Genomic DNA, 19,108 nt, shown 5'->3' on the forward strand with positions numbered 1-19,108 from the left:
AGTTTTTTGAGGTTAGTAAATCACTCCAAATGCATCTTTTTAGGTTAACAGTAATACACTTGCCTGAAATACTCAGGGAAAAGCAATCATCATTGGTAATGTACTGAACTCAAGGCATAGAACTTCCATTAAGAAATGCGGTTGCATAGTTATAAGGTTGTGTGGGGCCTACTATGCATATGTATAAAGAGGGCAATACCAAACAATAAATTAGGAACATGTAATAAATGTATTGTGGAAGTAAGAACTTCTAACCTTTCAGGGTCCTACAATGCACTGTCCTCCAAAATTTACTCCTACGTTTACTTGCTTGCCAGAGCAGTAGTCATCATTCTATTTCAAAGTCAATCTGTCAGAAAACTATTTCTTCCTTCTCTCCAAAAAAAAGAAAGTTCCACCATGAAAAGCACATCACCTCAAGACTCAAGGCAGCATGATTAAATTATGGCCAACTAGCAGGTTTCTCATACATGTAAGCATTGAAACTTTGAAGTCAACATCATCCATCTTCTAAGGGAAACTTTAGAAGGGGTGAAGGGTCCCAACTTGAAATTCACTTAACTTTCCTAGATCTTGTAAGTTTCCCATATTTGATTTGACATTCATTCTTGACGACCACTTTTCATGCTCTCTATAACACTGGCAAAGAGTACTCTGAGAGGTTCTGGGTAAGAAAATATAATCATCTTATCTTGCCAACAGAGGTCTCTGGTATTCAATGAACAGGATCTCAGCTCCCTTCTAACCACCCTGTTTCCCACCTGCAGCTGTCAACTGCATGCAATAAAATGACAAGGAGTGGCAGATGGCTTTAGCAGAGTCAGTGCCCCACAGGCAAGAAACAAGAGAAGGGAAAGCACTTATGGTGCTGCAATGATAAAGACAAAGGGAACAAGTTAGGGACAAGAACTTCCACTACAGAGCTACACATTGTTATTCTGTCTCATACTTCTAGAACACCTTCCCTTTACCCCCTGCCCACAAACCCTTGTACTCTTCCCCTTTGTGAAGTAAATGAGGTCTTGTCTCACCACGTTTGCTCCAACTGCTCTGAGAAGGACCATATGCAGGAAAAAAAAACCCAAAACTGTCAGCTAGGTAGCATTAATCACATTAAATATCATGTTGACTAAATACGTATTTTTCAGAATACATGAAATTGTACAAAATTAGGCAGCTATAAATTTATTTCTAGTTTTGTGAAGACAGAGATAGCAGATCAAAGTTGGAATATGGCTGGTGATAGAAAACATTTATATCTATTTTAAGGACTGAGGGAGGAGACAAAGGAGGTTTACACATAGCCAGGAAGTATTTGTGCTCCTTCCGAGTACCACAGAATCATAGAATCATTAAGGTTGGAAGAGACCTCTAAGATCATCGAGTCCAACCACCAACCCAACACCACCATGCTCACTAAACCATGTCCCTAAGCGGGGACCATATGCTTTGAGTTATGTTAGCTGAAGTACCTGAACACCCCAAAGAAGCATCTCTATGTCTTCACTATCATATACAGCATTTATAGAATGCATTATATCTCAGTGTCTCAAAAAGGGCATAATCAGCACAACTTGAGAATTAAGTACATAATTCATCCCTGGTTTTGCTACTTACAAACAATGTTCTAAATCCATGCTGGTAAAATTACACAAAATAGTTTATCATCCATGTTCTTCAACATATCCAGACTATCATTAATTAGAAATTATAGTAAAATATCGTAACAAAGGTGCAACGTGGTGACATTTTTCCTGCACTTTAACAAAGCTTTTTAGAGGATCGGAACCTGTGATTCACACAAGAACTCCTAATCCCATTGAAGTTGATGAGACTACTCATACAAATAATGAGCAATTCTGTGCTTCAACATCAAAACTGTGGTAAAAAATGTTGCTCCTTCTGTTTAATACATCTCATCCCAACTTCTAGGGGACACTAGTTTGCTAGATGAAACCTCAGCATAGAGCTCCATTTGTACAAATTTGTACTTAGATATGTGAATAAGTAATACAATAAAATGAGAATGCCAATATTATATTCATATTTCAATTATACCAAAGTATACTAATAGTTATTTTTCACAGTAATTTTTAAGAATCATAAATTATAAAGCATTGGGCTGCTTAATACAGTAACCATTGCAATCGTGCAATGCCAATGTGTTACATTTATTCAGCCACCCTTTAGCGGTTTTGGATAGCATGTAATGTCTTAAAAAGCACAGACATGAGTTACTTTCTTTCTCAGCATTCTCTTTTATTAGTTTTGCAACTGCAAGTTGTGGAAACTGAGAAAAAGTAATTTATTGCCTCCTTAACTGACAATTTAAACATCTTATTATTGAACTAATAAAGAAGTTTACTTCTATTTCTAAAAAAACCCTTTTGCTTAGATGGTAAAAAGCTTCCAGTTAATATACCTAACTTGTTTTACATGTGATGGTGAAGGTGTGCTTGAAAGACAGGAGTTAACAAACCTACCTACAGGTTGAATCCATTTGCCACTTTTGCTCATATTAAATGCTACTGGACCCCTTTGTTAATTTGATAAAAGCGTTAATTTGATAAAAGCATTAATTTGAAGTAGTTGTAAGTATAAAGGCGGTAAATAGGTATTAAGTATCAAGATTTTTCATGAATATCAAGTAAAGCTTTCAGTCCAAGGTCAGATTAATGGAGACAGACATCAGGAAAGGAAGTCAAACAATCAAAGGCTTTTCAACAGAACCATAATTGTGGCTTTTCAACCTCTTACCAGCCAAGAGAAAAAGTTATTAGCTCCTGTTCCTTCAACTCCAGCTCCAAAATTGTTTGAAGCAAACAGCAACTTATTTATGCAGTAGACACGAGAAGAGCTTGTGAACAAGAAAGCCCGGCTTTCAAGGGCTTTTTGTTCGCTGCACTCCGGAGCCTGGAGGAGTTACCCTAAGACTGTCGAGATCTGCAAAACCCAGCAACATCAGCTGCGACTCTCTTCTGCTGCGCGGTGCCCTTCATACCCACTGTGGGACGCCTCGGGGCAGGGGGGTCGGTTAGAGGGCAGCAGAGCTGGAGCCATCTCGGAGAGGAAGGGATCCAGCGGAGCCCTCCCCCCGTCCCCCGCAGCATACGCTTTCCGCGGAGGGTCATTCCCATCATCTCCCCGGCCGCACGCAGCGGGCCCTACGCGCAACGGGAAGGCAGAGCGGGCCGGTGCCAGGCGCACGGCGGGGCTGCGGGCGCCCGGCACTCTCGGGTCAGCGTACAGCCAGGCCGGTGCCCTGGGGGGTGGCGGGGGGAAGCTGCGCGGAGCCCCGGAAAGCGGGGGCGCCGCTGCTTCCCCCCCGTGGCAGCCCCGCTCTGCGCACCCTCGCCTCAGGGCCTCCCTCCTGCCCGCGGAAGAGGGCGAGGGGGCGCCCCTCTGAGGGAGAGGGAGGGCCAGGCACGCTCCGAGGCTGAGGGGGTTGGGCCCGCCCGGATCTCCCACGCACCCACCTGCTGGCCGCCCCGGCCGCTGCGGCGGGGTGCCGGCCGGCCGGCCGCCCGCCACCGAGGAGCGCTCGCCCCGCGCCCGCTCCCTCCTTCACCTCCTCTCGCTCCGGCTCGCTCCGTCACCCCGGCAACGCCGCGCCGCGCCGCTCCCCTCCCTCCTCCGCCGGAGGGGCCGGGCTCAGGTGACCGGAGGCAGCCAATCAGCAGCCCCACAGCCCACGTGCCCCGTGGCGAGGAGGCGCGCGCCCCCAGTGGCAGCTGCGGGAGGGAGGGACCGCGCGACCGAGGCGGCGGCGGTTGGGCGTCGCGCGGGCCCCGCGGCGGGGAGAGGCCGTTAGCGCCCGCCGCCTCAGGGGGCGGGAGGGGCCTTGCTCCCGCCTCGTCTTCTGTGGGGCGCTGCTCGCCTCCCGCTTAGGTCTCCTCCCTGCCGGCAGATGTGTACCTGGTGGTCAGTGGTGGGGTGTGTCTTGTACTAGTGGTGCTAAACCTGGATGAACCACAAATGAGGCGCTCGAGTCCCTTTTATCCTACCAGGAGGATGGCGGAGACCTGCTGTGCGCACCTCGGTGGTTCATCGCAGGCTGCAGCTGCCACCCTGTCTCCAGAGACAGCCTGGGCTTTGGGGGCAGCAGCCTTGGTGCTGCTGATCTCCCTCAGTAGGAGCTCTGGCTTAGAAGTGTTTATGGCTGCCTAGCCCCAGACTGTTGGGCTGTTGTTAAGCGGACCAGACAAAAAAAACATTTGCTGCCATTGAGAAGGTGAGTGTAGAAGGAGTGAGTCCTTGTACCTCACCAAATTCTCTGTTGCCTATCCCACCCAAAGACCATGATCGAGGCCCTCTGACAATGCACTGCAAAATTCTCTCCTCTCCAAAGTACTTGAGTAGCTTTTTTTCCTGCTAGCTCAGAATCTGAAATATTTTTCCATTCTGCAGGTAGCAAGTTACCCAGCTATGAGCATGGTGTCAATACCAAATGCGAGTTCAGAAATCCAGCCCTTCACAGAGAATAAATTGTTCACAGTCACTAGAAAGGGTATACGTTACTGCTACTTACTGTGATGTAAACTAGGAGCTTTGCTGGAGTTAGTGATGCTCCAACATTGGTGAAACCAATCTTGGAGACCTTGGAGAAAGAACTACTACTGCAGGGATTTCAGGTCATTGGTTTTACTTTTAATGAAAAAGTTAATGATACCACTACAGTCTAGACAATTGTATGGATACACTGGGAACTGAGTTAGGTTCTGAAGAGAATGAACTAATGGATATACTTGGCAGTAAAACATTTTCAAATAAACAGAATTTTTGGGAGCTTCTTACAGCGATAAAATTTTGGAGTTCGCCAGCCACGTGGACTTTTATAAAAACAAGTAGCGCTTATTGAAATACAGCAAGTTGTCTGTGAAGAGATAAATGATTGCTGCAAAATGAGTTGTTTTCAATTTAAAAAAATTGAACTAACTCAGAATTTATGGGGGTTTTCCTTTAATTATCTTAAAAAGGGCCTGCAAAGAAGAGTTTTGCTTCAGGACCCTTGCCAGAAGGAGCTCTGCAAGAGGCTGGAATTTCAGTGAGGAATGGCAGGCTACAGTGCAACAGCGGCGCATCTGTGGTGAATGGCAGCTGCTGCACAGCACTGAGCATGCTACATCCTCTCGCTATTTACAGACAATGGTTTTGTATGTTATCTGTTTTGTGTAGACACCAGTGAAATGTATTGCCTGAGTTTTTCTTGGAGTCATCGTGTGTTTCAGATACTCGTTTTAAAGTAGTATAGTTAGACAAGTGTATTAAAACATCCCAGAGTTCTTAAAGTGTTGACTAAACACTGAGGATTACCATATAAAGAAACATTAAGACTTTCTCATCACACAGGGGGGTACTATGCCAATGAATTAAGACCAACGTGTAGTCTGTAACGCTGAAACTTAAATGTTTAAGTCCCTGTTGTAGCATGTAAAATATTTCCTCTAAATGTAAAATGGATGAGTTAATTCCATTCATCATTGAAAGATGTTGAAAATTGCAAGGTTTCTTTTGTTTTAAATCGTGATGTTTCTTCTAAGGAAATGGAAGAAGTGAACTGTTAGAGCAACTAGCATAGATGCAAATATAGAGATTCTCACTACAGTAGAGAAAGCAGAGAAGAAACATTTGGAAAGTAGTTTCAGCTGACCCCTTTGATAAGACTAGGTTGCGTGGCATATCTGATGTGGAAGCAGAAATTGTACAGCAATAGGAAGTTGTTATCTCCATATCTCAAATGCTAACACAGTTCCCCCAGTCAACTGTGAGATAGATCTACTCTTGTTATGACAGCTGTTGGAAACTGATGTCAGTATAACTGTGCTATGTCTTTTGATAGTCTTAACTATTACAAACCTTAAAATATGTTTATGATGTTATCTAAGACACACTGTTTGGAAATGGCTCTATTTATAATCAGAAATTGCTCAAGCTATTTTAATAAATAAATGATATACTTGTGAGTTTCCTAGTCAGATTTGCTTGAAAAAGCATTGTGAACTTTTTCTTTCTGAAGACTTAAGCCTGAGGATTAATTAATGTTTATACAGCACTTTGTAAAAGCAAAGTTGCAAGTGCCAAGAATTATTACTATTTAATCTTTAAAAGTCAGATCAATGAAAGACTAAACTGTCAGAGAACTGCTATTTAAAATAACAAAAATGCTGAAAATCCTCTCCCCCACACACACTTAAATATGTCCAACTGTGCTTTCATTTCAGTCTCACTGACATACAGACAAACAAAGATATTTTTCAGTGTAAATGGGTTAATGCCCATCTGTATTTAAATATGTGGGAAGATTACCTAAAATCCTAGGGACTTCTTCCAAAATGAAAAAAATCTGTTTCTGAAATGCATTTCTAGGGCCTAAATATTGCAAATATTTATATATGTAAGTCCTACTCATCAGTGTAATCTATCTGATTAACCAGTGTTACTTCTGTGCGCAACTTTACCCATTTGTGTGATGGGTCAGATCCTTATAGTGATAGTTTAATTGTATTAGACTCACATAGCTATTTTGGCTTCTGAGGAAAAAGAATCCTCACATTATTTTTTTAATTTGCTTCTCTTTCTACTTTGCAGCAAACACAGGTATGGTTTAGAAACAATTTTCTTCAGAAAATAAATGTACATGTTAGAAAACTAGCAACAAGCAAGAGAAGATTGGAAAGGTAGAGAAGCTCATCAGTGAAGTATAGAATTAATAAATAAAACCATCTTTTCAGGGTTACAGAAACATGTTTTAGTACATCATTGTCATTTAAGGAAAAATACTAAATTTTGCTTTGGCTATGCCTTAAACAGTATTCTTTCTTGACAGCTATATGCATATTATTCATGCAGTGCTAATTACTTTCCTTATAATGTAATTGACTTGTTAAGTCAGAATATGAATTAATTGGTGGTATAGAAAACTAAATGATACCAAGTCAGGCCTAGTTAATCTGTCTGGCACATTATCTCTTGATATTCAGTAAATTTAAAATTTATATATACAAATACACTTTTAATTAGAAGAAACAAAGATTGCAGACTGACTAATGAAAGCTGACTACATTTATCTGGAAGTGTTGATAACAATCTTATTCAGATGCAAGCAGACTGTTAAAATTTGGGTTTGCACGTTACTATGGTGCATACCGAAATATGAACATCTTGATGGTCCTATGGACTGATAAACTTCTTAAAGAATAGTTTTCAAACAGTGCTTAACAGCTATCAGTTATGCTGACTTTTAGTTGCAATTTGTTAATAAACAGATGTACAAGATTTAGATACAGCTAAATTTAGATTTAAGACTATACATCTAAAGTCAGTATTTCAGAAGAACTCCCTATCCACCATTAAGACTAGATTTTCAAAGAGCTCCAGAGTCTGGAATGTTGAACTTCTTTGCAAGTCTGGCCCCAATTATGGGTTCTAAGTTCTTCTGAAAATCTAAATTACATTTAAATACCTACAGAAGAAGCTTGAGTCTTATTTTAACAGACTGGCTCCAGCTGCAGGCACAGAACACTCATGGATTTGGCCCAAACTCACCCAAAAATCTGGCCCTTTAAAACTGCAAATGTATAGTGAATAATCCTAAATCTTCTAATGATTGTTCCTTTATAATGAATTTCTGCAGTAGATGCCTTAAATTTTCTTAAACACAGTACATGTTCATAAACATGAATTTGAGGAACAGAATACAAAATACTGTGAATGGAAATTGCTTCACTGAAATAGGAGCAAAACTTCCATGAAGTTCAGCAAAGTCAGGTGTTTGCTCTAGATAAGCTTAAGATTTCTTTAATTTCTGCTAAAATGTTGCTTTTATTATCAAGATTTCCTTTCATATGGTATAGTCAAACTATCATCTCTTCAATCTTGAAATAAAACTATTTCCCTTTTGTATATAAGGATGTTATGTTTATAAATTTAGTTCTAATAACTTGTGGAAGAGGAGACTTTTCATCTCAAGTATGGAACTATTAGTATTAAAAGTGTCGCTTGAAGAAGTCACAGTTTAATAAACGCACTGAGAGCAAATGAAGTATACACAGTGCATAGGAAATTTGGTTGGTCTTTTCTTAGAAAATAAATACTCCCCTAAGTCATGTAATGCTTGTATTCGAATATAACTTTACTAAACTATAGCCAGTAGGAATAAGCAGTGCCACCAAAATCTTATATACCCCCAAAATATTGAAAAAAAAAAATGATTTTGCTTCAGTTTTCAATTGTCTCTATATTCTAGATAGCCTATTCTCAATATAATTGTCTTAGAGTTGCAAATAAAATGCTGCATAAATGATATATAATCTTCCGAACTTTGAACACACAATGATGTGTGGTATTGTTGTTTATGTGAGCTTTGTATTTTTTAAAATCTTGCAACACAAAACTGCAAAAAAATACAAAATCCAGTACCTGTTATCTGATGAAGTTTTCCAGTGCCCAGGCTTTCTGCAGCTTAATTTCACACTGCCAGAGCGTCTGTATTAAATGCTTTTACCGCCTTAAAAAAAAAAAAAAGTATGTCAGCACAAGCCCAGACGAAACTCCAAATCCGGGAAAATAAAATTAACCATGCAGATCAAAGGCAGACGAGCACTGAGACCAAATGCCTGTAATCTGATCAGTGATCAGTTGCCATACATCAAAGGCAGCGCTTTGGAGAGGAAAAAAAGCTCCTTTTCCAGCAGGTAGTTGCACTCTTAAATTCTGCCTTTCAGTACTCTAGTTCTTTTGTTAAAAATCGATCACTAGCTCCCCCCCCCCCCCCCCCGCTTGTGCCGGGAGAACGCACACGATTCTGAAATGCTTAGAGTTGAGTGGCTGGATCTGTAGCTTTTGAGTTCCCAAGCTGTGTTGTGGATTGTGTGTTGGAAGCTTTCCCCAGTGCCAGCGGGTTCCGCTTTATCCCTTTCATCTCGCTGAGCTGCAGATCCCATGACATCATTCAATGCTGTGGGACTGGTTAGAGAGCTATAATACAGCCTGTGGGGGAATACAGCTAAAGAGCAACAAGAGTTTGCATGATTTCTAATCAGGTTAGTCCATTGTAACAAACCCAAGGCTCACTTCAAAGTTTTCGTTACATTAAAGTTTCCTCCCAAGAAGGGAGAATGGTGTAGCCATAAGGTTTTCTTAAAAAGATGCTTTATAATTTTGTCTGCAACAGGAAGTTACGATTTTCCATAAAGTTCTGGAAGTCGGACATGCAGGTCAGTTTGCTGGGCAGCTGTAATATATGACAGAAAACTACTTCTGTTTGTCTCCTCATTGAGGTTTGGAGAGGAGGAAATGATGTATTTTGTGCACTGGAATTGGTTTTTTTTTGCACTGGCAAAATCAAGCACAATAGAGCATGCTCTCGGTCCCTGATTCCCGTCCTCCCTGCTACTTGCTGTGTGGCCTTTTGCAAATCATTTTATTTGAGCCTGATTCATCTGTGGCTCATGATTCCTTTACGTAAATGAGCTGTAAAGCTGCCATAAGTAACTCTCAGAAGCTTTTTAGTGCGAAGGCATTTTTTAGCTGGGGTAGATTCAAAGTGGTCGCCATTGAGCTGTCAGCAGAGGGAGGCTTTTGGGGGGGTAAAAGTAAATTGTCGGGCATTCTCTGTGCTGCTGCAGTTCATAGACCCAAGAATTGTCGGAGGGTCCCGAGCAGCCCTGGAAAGCAGGGGAATTCTCAAGGCTGCTGGGACTTGCACTGTTTCGGTACAGAGGAAATGCGGAAGAAATGCACAACTGAATGTCATTTTCTCTGATCTGAGGCAAGGTTAGCTTTTGGCACAGAGATTAATTCAGCCCTCTGTACTTCAGCTGTTAATAAAACATACAAATATCAAGCAGGATGGCTTTTAGGATAATCAGCCGAATTGAAGATATTACTGAAGCTCTCATAAACGTATGCCCCATACTTTGGGTATACCACATGTGCAGATGAAAGTGATACGAGCATGTCAACTGGTAGCCATTGGTAGGCTCCTGCAAATATTTGCACACTGAGTAACCGAGCATTCATTTAAAAGGCAAAAGTAAAAAGAGGAAATATGCTAGTCACGGTTGCCTTGAGCGTTAAAAACAAAAGCAAACAATCAGCAGATAATGGTACTGGATAGTCGAGTGCGAGAGCGATAAGGTAAGTATCTCGTTGAGATTCCTCATCCTATGCCCCCTTTGCGGGCTGCAGCCTCCTCCCTCTCGCCGCTGGCCCCCTGCCAGCGACAGGGCGTGCTTGCCCGGCTCAAGGGCCTTTTGCAGCCTGGGAGCTGCCTGGCCCTCCCCGCACGGCCAGCTCCAGGCTGCTGCCCACCGCCTCGGCGCTCCCGCCGCCTGGGCCCCTCGGAGCCCGGCTGCTGATGAGGCGCTCCTGCTGCACTCGGTAGATTAGGGAGCCTTCTGCTGGCTGGCTGATGTACTGTGGACAGCACCAGGCCAGTAACGAGCCCTGTGCTTCGTAGTGATGGTAATCAACATTTCCAGAAAGCTTTGAGATCCTTATAAGGGGCGCTATATAATGTAATTTTGTTGCTAGTTGGACATCGTTTAAATACTGTTTTGGATCATCTATCCAGGTAGGCCTCTGGGGGATGTTCTGGTAATTGAGGTAGAGAGGTGTTGCAGGTACAAAGGAGTATCATGCAGGTAATGAATCTGACTTTCAGGAATACACTGCTGGAAAAACATGTAAACAAACCATAAATTTCTCTCTTTCTCTAATTTCCATTTCCATCTATTATAAATAAAATTATCCAGGCTGCTTGCTTCTATTTTAACATTAATTTGCACTCTGCTGACATACAGCTTCCCCCTACTCACTGGAGGATTTTTTGGTAACAGTCCATTTGTTGCTTTCATGGTAAAACTGGAAATGCTTATGTTGAAATAAAATTTACGGGTGAGCTGTACAGAACTGAAATAACCCTTTTCTGTTCATTTCAAAGGTGCTTTTCTTTAAGAACAATACTGTTCACAGAAAGCACCCTTTAGTTCTCCAGATTTTAAGCAAAAGCAAGTCCTGAAGGTCTGTTAGAGGTCTTTGATGTTTCTTTTGTATATATGAAAAAGAGAAGTAAGGTTAATTATTACCAATTCAACCTGCTAAAGCTTAAGCATTGCATTTTGCATTTATGACACTATTTCTCACTGTGGAGCCTGGAAGCATGAACAATCTGCTATTTCCTATTCTACAGCTTCCTCAAAATTTGATCAGAAGTGTGTAATAATAACCGCAGTTGTCTATACAATTCAGTATTTTTCCAAAGGTCGATAATAATCTTTACTCCTTATATAAAATGAGGATAATACTGTGATACTGTGATTATTGTGATTTGTGTAAGGCACAGAACAGACTAGTACCAGAGCCAGAAATCGAACCTACGTGACGCGACACTTCACTTACACCTTCTGATCATCAGCTCATGCTTCCTCTTGTAGTCGCTAATCCAGCAAAGCATTCAAGTACAAGTGCTCTCATTAAAAGCCATTAGACTACTCACTAGATGTTTGACTCTAATCACTGAAATGACTGGGGTAGGATCTGGCCCGAAATTACTCGAATTGGGTATCCAGCTTATATTCACTGTTTAGGTATCTAAAAAGCTTTTCTGTAAGAAGTGCTTGTGTTTCCTGTGTGAAGCCGGAGAGAGAGGTGTCTCTGAAGTCCTGCAGAGGGAGATGCTGTCTTCCTAATTCATTGCTTAAACTTTTCTAAACTTAGAAAGAATCTTCCTTGAGACATATTTGGTGGGTTTACCATTCTCTTTTTACTATGTGAGGACCTCAAGCTCTTAAGGAGGTTGCTTTGTTTTTCTCCTAAAGGTTAGGCAAGAATTAGAGAAGGCTCTTACGTAAGGCGGGTTAGATCCCATTTTAGGAATTTTAAGGGAAACAGAACAAAGCCCAGGGCTGCTATTCACGCCCAAAGTGCTTCATTGGGTCAAAGCCATAAAAGATAGTCAGCTGATAGAAATGAGAACTTTCTGGAGATGTTTCTTAGAAGAAACAATCAAAGCTATCAAACAATTGACAGTGGTTATACAACCCCCCGCCCCATGCTTAACAAGGATCTTCTAGTATTCATGCTGTGCCTAACATACTTGTATCATATACATCAAACAATTTACCATGTTGCTTTATATACATACTATCTGCACCACTTCACTGTACCTCTTCTGTCACCTTTCCTCTACTTCAGTCCATAGGAGCTCCAGCGGAAGTTCAGAAAAGAAGTCAGGAATCGTCATAGGAAGTGCAGTGCCATCATTATAGCCCACTCACTGGCCATGCAACCATCGTTTGTGCTAACCACAGCCTTTCTAAGTGTGGCATAGTTACTGGATATCCTATTAAAAATGTCACACCAGCAACATCAGTGCAGTTGCAAGCTTTCATCAGGCACATCTACTGGGACAGCTGTGTCCTGGTGATCTGCGATGGGCTGCTGATTTGTAGAGGTGGAAGACAATTTTCAGAGCCTTTTGTGGCAGGTCAGCGCTGGCTCTGAAGCAGTATTTGTCAGTCTAGGCCCCAGCTGTAGTCAGAAGTGCTGATCATCACCCTTCTAAAGCATTAGAGGGATCTCGTTCCATGAGACTGGTCAGTCCTGTGGTCAGGAGAGATGCTTGGGAATACCCAAATCCATCCTCCTACATGATCTGCATTGCCATCCCAATAAAAGCTAACACACTGTTTCTGCCTTATCACTTGGGTGTTGTTAGTCCAGGTATTGCTGATACCTACTCCCACTCTCTGCTACAGTGTTTACAATCTCCTTGATATTCATAAGAACTTCAACTACAGCACCTTTAGGCAGAAAAATCAAGACCCTTTGGCATTTCCTGAAAGACTGGCTCGCTGTTACCACACTTACCATAATCTGCAACACTCTGCACAGTCATCGCAGAGCAACTTGTTCTAGTTAACATTAGCTTTGAACGTAGCCCCAGCAGTTTTTGACTTTCAGGGAAAAGCCCTGTCTGCCATTTATATGTGCTGCAATGGCAGGTCTTTGACCTCATGACTTATGAGGAGGAAACAGCTTTGGTTTGCCTCTCTTTGGTCCTGAATTTTTATTGCTGTTTGTCTGTGTTTTTTTCCCCATGGCTCTTCAGAGGACCCAGCTTTGACTGGTTCCCTTATAGGTACCCTAAGATCTAAGCAAAATAGAGATTTTTCATTCTTGGCTCACCAGGTGAATCACTCTAAGGGAAGCCTCAAGGGCATTCCCGCATCTAGATAATGCGGAAGGTTGGGAATTTGGCTTTGAGGTTGTCCTCAAGGATAATGTAGATGCACCCTGTAGGAAGTATTAGTTAATTTACCTGTGATTGGGAGTCAGAAGTTGTGGTTTTATTCCTGGTTCTATCACATGGGTATGACTGGAGGCAAGTTACTTTTTCTCACTGGGTTAGATCCTCAGTTGTGTAAGTTATAGCTAAAATGAAATCAAAGGAGCAATGGCAGTTTATGCCATATGGCCATCCAGCCCCCCCCCCCCGTATGTTTTCGTATCTCTTTAAAAATAATGTAAAGATAATTATTTGTAATACTGTACTTGAGATAATGCAAAACAGTTCTGTATGAATTCCAAACCAAAATAACCTTGTTCTGAAACTTCAAAAGTTTCTGTATTTAAAGTGTTTTTGAAGAGTAATAAGAATAATAGGCATCCCTAGGGCACTAGTGCGCTTCTCACTTTACTGTGCACTTAAGTTTCACAGCCCTTAGCTGTCCTCACACACATCAGAGAAATGAATCAACAGCGTTAAGAGTTGTGTCTTTGTAATTATTCCTTATTTTTTCATTAAATGAGAATATGAAGTTTCTTCCCTCTTTTACATTGAGTTTTTCACTTCTACTGAAATGGTCCACTGTGATTTTCTACCTGTTAGGGTGGCTGAAGCTCTGCATCTGCATGCGAACTTTGATAACGTAGCATTCTTTCCAGAGGTGCTGGTGGAGTTGTGTCAATGAACTGCCTTCCCCCAAAGCTGTTGGAGCTTGATCAGCAATATTGTTCATGTAGATAGAACAGGAGATTTGGTAGTCCCATGATTTTGTAATTTGTATTTCAGAAGCCAATGGATGTTTTTGAGGCACTATATTTTCAGCCTGCTTTTAAAAAAATTATGTACATAGTAGCATGCCCTTCTCTTCAGAACACTTTATTATCCAACCTTTACTCTTAAAGCATGCTAAGGTCTCAAGCAGGTTATACCACATTTTGCTAGAAGTTGCAAAAAACAGTATTAAAAAACCCAACACTCCAAGTCCAAACCTAACTGTTCTATAGAAGAAGCAAAGAAAGCAGGCTAAGTGGGAAGAAAGGGAATGGAGAAACAAATCTGATATGTGCAATTAACTGATCAGGAGCAGAGATCATAGCTGGCCACCTGCCTAGTTGTTATCAAAACACAGGTTTAGAAGTATTCCCTTAAGGCAACTCCAGCAAAACAATTTCTGAAGGATCATGAAGTTAGTTTCAACTAAAAAGGATGTTCTTATTTTAGACAAAATGATGTTTATAAATACTTATGTCTGATCACAGAGAGACTGCAATCACATGACCACACTTCTATCTTCAAACATTTGCTCAGTTTTGCCCTTTATTTTCACTTTGTAATTCAGAATTTTCCCCATTTAAATAAAACACCCTCAGTCTATCTCATAGATCTTATACCACTTCTCCCTTCCTCTTCCTTTTTTTCTGTCAGTCTTAACCAGAATTGGCCCTCTTTCCCAATCTTTTTTTTCCCCCGCATGTAATCAAGAACAAATTAAGAACAAGTTTACTTACTTTTTTTATCAGTGCTTCATTTTAAATTGTTTTCTAAAATACTATTTTATGCCAGAGCTTTGATTCAGTGGCCTATTTAGTTACGGTATAAACTTGTAGAAATATAGTAGTCAAGATCCTCAGCTCATACTTGTAGTTTCCTGGAAGTTATATCAGTACAGACCTGCTAACGATACAATTCTACTTTCCCTGATTTGTCATTACTTTGGCACCTGGGAGCTCACTTCAATAGTTCAAATGTAAAATCCCATACTGCCTATATCAAATCCTATACTCCAAAGTACACATACTGCAAACACAAATCCAGGTTTCTGTGCTGAGCAATTTCAGTTCCTTATGGAATGGCTGCAAACTGTGGGTACTGATTCCCTCTGCAGTTAAGATCCTAAGAGCCTGAACTTAGTAACTCAGAAGTTGATAATCACCTTGAAAAGTGCAAAAGGGGTAGAGAGTTGCCGTTTCTTTAATTCCATCCCTATAGCAAAGCACTTGTATGTCTGTATCTTTAAGCAGGAGACACTCAATAGGACTTAAGTATATGCATACTTCTGAACTGGGGCCTAGCCCGCATGTTATCTTTGGAGATTCAGGCATAAAGAGCCTTTCCTCAGACAATGATATAGTAACTGACTTGTAGAGCAGCATTAGTGTAATTTTTGGATGAGTTTCGCCTCCTAGAGAAAAGTAGGTTTATTTGTAGAAATTAAAGACAAGAAGATGTACAGATTGTCACCACTCTTAAATAGGCAGCTTTGATAAATAGCGCTATCGTTAAGAAGACATCTGAACAGAATCAGTGTCTCAGAAGAAATAGTAACTAGTTCTATTCCCTAAGCAATTGTCTGCAACCCCAGTTGCAATACATCGTTTTGTCACATATTCTACTTTGAAAGAGTTGGCAGATTTGATTATTTTTCTCTTCCCCCCCCCCCCCCGGTTATAGATGATAAGCCATACTTTCCCTGTATGATGTGATAGCAGTTGCATCCTACTGTCTATAAGAAATCTTCCATATTAGCTACAGCCATAAAAATGCCAAAAGAATAAGGAAAAAGATAAACAAAAGAGCGTAAGTTATAAAAAGACTCAGGCTCAGCTAATACTTGCTGCCAGCTTTTTTAAAGCAGATGTTCTTCTGACATTCATCTGTTTTTAGTGTGGAGTTCTGCATCTAGTTTGACACACATTTCCTAGCTCATGATTTGTAAAGCTTTCATATATTTTCCCTAGATACATTGTTGCACTTTTCCTCACCTTAAAACTCTTTATGCTCTTCTAAAAAACAAAAAGCTATGAAAAAATAGTTTAAAACAACCTAAAAACAAGAGACTATAAAGACTAAGCGAAGATGACTCAGGAAAAGCAATCATGGGTTCTAATAATATCTTCAAAGTAATGATATAAGTGACGAGAGGACAGCTTTAAGATTTGGTTGGAAAGGGTTATGAAGGTATAACAGATTTTTTTAATCAGGAAAATACTGTGACAGCAGTTTATCTTAGGAAATGTGACAAAAAAAAATCATAGTCAAGATTGGTGACTATCACCTAATGCACATTAATTCCTTACTGAAATTCCACAGAAAAATCACTTCTTAGCAGCCTGTTATTCTGTGGAACATGATCTTGCATGACAAAATGTTTTATTTCTTGATTTATTTTTGTGTGATGTACTTGCTCTCTCTCAAAATGTTGAGCTATAGAAATGTGTCTCCATTATTTATATGTTATATTCCAGCTTCTGACCCATTCTATGTACTTTGGTGTTAAACACATACTTTTATCAAGGAATGAACTGACCTTTATAGAATGGCCAAAACCATCAGAAACATGATAATGCCCCTATTGTTCTGCAACTTAACATCATGCTGTATGAAGCAATTCCTCCTTTTGTTTATTCTGGACTTGGTGACTTGTTTCATTTGATACCCACAAGTTCTTGCAATAAAATAAACAGGGAATATTTGTTCCATACCAACATTCGGGATTTTATTTTAAGTTTTCAATAATCTTCGCTTTTGCACCCTAGAAAATACTGTTATGAAACTACTGTCTCATTTGGCATGTAGTATTAATACCTAGCAATTGAAGGGCTCCATGATCTATGAGACACTGGGTCCCTGCTATGTTGCACAAGATCACAGCAAATGCCTGGACTAAGCCTTATGCCCTGTTGGACTCCTGCCCAATTGCATGTTTGTGCACCAATGTTGATCTGAAAGAAAATCATCTGGAAGCAAGAGACATAGGTAGGTGCAAAAAAATGGAGCTATCAAAGGGATCAGATTCAGAGGGATCAAAGTCCTGTGTGGGAAGGGTCAGTAGGTCAAAGATAGCAGTCTGGCAGCCTGCTGCAAAGGGAAAATCAGTTATTTGGGGGGCTGGAGATTTTGTAACCAGGAACGGTGTGGAGATGCAGTCTACAAGAGGCTGCAGAATGGGAATGGATCTATAGGGTAATGATGGGTTATATACTGAGATCACCATAATATTTCAGTAGCAAGTGTTTTCAGAAATTTTAGGTGCCACTGCTATGACAGTGTAACAGTTTGCAGTAATCACAGTACAGATCTTGTGTTCAGCTCCTCCTGACCCTGCAGCATCTGGCCCTACACTGCCCCTGCCTTTCTCCTGCAACCCAGAACAGATGTTACTTGCACAGTAGCACTTCTCCTTCCAGCAGAAGAAGGAGCAGAGGCTAGAAGCTGTCTGTGTTTTCACATCCTTTTCTCTGTCCTTTGAAACACCTGCTTCTTCTCAGAGCAGACTGGAGTATTCAGTAGGGAATCTGTGTGTCCTAGAAGGGGAGAGGAGGACAAAATGAGGTGCTGTGGGACAGGAGAGCCAAAGGAGGTAAACGTAGAGGAGATCTCAGTGCTCTGAGAACCAGCCTGCTCTGCAGCATCCACTGTTGGAAGGTATTTTGAAGATGAGGTCCTGGTTCCTCCATGAGACCTAAGTGACTGCTCTGGAACAGCACTGAGTATTTGAGCAAAAGATTTAGTAAGACTGAAACACTTATGACTTCATGGTACTTATTTGGTACCGATATCACCGAAAGATTCCAAAAGTATCACTCATCACTACTACAGGAAAAACGTGTATGAAGGGATCTCTGAGAATGGTTTGCTCTTATTTCCTACTGATCTTTGCCATATTTATTTACTTAAAGTGAAGAAAGCCTGTTATTTCATCAGCTTCTATATGTCTGTCCCCAATATAGTGTTTGTTCAGATAAGGAAAACTAAATCGTTCAAACCAGCTATAAATACCTGCTCTGCACAGCTACGCCGTACTTACGTTCTGGTAAACTGCAGCTACACTGACTTCTGCAACCCTGGTTTGGCACTAGGCTTCCTACAGCCGTATCTTTTGGTCTGAAGTGCCAAACAAATTTGTGCCACCATTCAAATTTCTTCACAGAGTCTTATGGAAGAACCTGTTTGACCTTCCCTTTTACATGCTGGCAGGTGTTTGTAACATGCCACCATCATAAGTTAAATAAAGCACATAAGGCTATGCTCAGTCTTACTTCACTCCATGACCTGAGTTACAGCCAGTGCCAAAGAGCAGCATTTTCTTGCAGCGTCTTTTTCAGCAGGAAGCAGAAGGGTCAGAAACGATGGTGAGAGCTTTGGCTTCCCCTCCGGAGACTGCAATGAGTGGCTGATAGGAGAAGATGCAGATTGTGTATGAACTTGGCATTATATCGACACCAGGTGCTGATTTTAATAGCTATGTAATCTCCTCTGTTAAACAGTAATCGGAAGCAGGTTTGCTGATACCGAGTTGTCAGACTGCATGCAGGCAGCCGTCAGTTCTGTCATGCAGAACAGGGCTGTCAAGCACTACCTGGAGATATTCTGGTTGGAGAAGGAAAATACGTGATGCTGGACATTTGCGAGGCAATTATTCCTGTGATTTATCCAACCTGCATGAGCACTGCTGATCAACAAACACCTGACTGGGGCAAGGGAACAGCTAGAACAATCAATAACGTATACGTGCTTTTTGTTTCCCTTTCTAGCTCTACTTGGTAAATATATATAAATAATTAAAAAAGAAAGAATGGTTATTCTTTCATTTGATACCTCTTCATCAGCCACAGAAAAGAATGAACGAACACTGGTAAGGATGCAATGATAGGACATCTGATATCTCTGAGACTCATATATCTGAGGGACAGATAAGGGGGGATCTTACTACCTCCAGATGAATGTACAGGACAACTGTTCATTGTTAATTCAGAGAGCCCAACCTATTTTTTAGTGCCCCGCCTCACAAAGCTGTATGCTGTACCTGGCAGAAGATCT

At 41.1% G+C, this 19,108-nt stretch overlaps 1 protein-coding gene across 3 annotated transcripts in view; it reads right to left on the reverse strand.

Annotated features, from left to right (window-relative positions):
* The window catches only part of TNFRSF19 (TNF receptor superfamily member 19), a 62,362-nt gene extending 53,498 nt beyond the window's left edge, over nucleotides 1-8,864 (reverse strand). Inside the window, exons 1-2 of one of the 3 annotated variants that reach the window (XM_076328087.1) lie at nucleotides 8,798-8,864; nucleotides 8,419-8,506 (exon numbers count right to left, since the gene is read on the reverse strand). The gene's annotated coding sequence lies outside the window, so the exon portion shown is untranslated. Of the gene's footprint in view, nucleotides 1-2,757; nucleotides 2,848-3,476; nucleotides 3,537-8,418; nucleotides 8,507-8,797 lie in introns of those variants that run through there. The other 2 variants (XM_076328088.1, XM_076328089.1) reach the window with 2 other exon arrangements.
* Nucleotides 8,865-19,108: the final 10,244 nt, after the last annotated feature.

The sequence above is a fragment of the Aptenodytes patagonicus genome, chromosome 1 (genome assembly GCF_965638725.1).
Source record: "Aptenodytes patagonicus chromosome 1, bAptPat1.pri.cur, whole genome shotgun sequence".
NCBI classification, from domain to species: domain Eukaryota; kingdom Metazoa; phylum Chordata; class Aves; order Sphenisciformes; family Spheniscidae; genus Aptenodytes; species Aptenodytes patagonicus.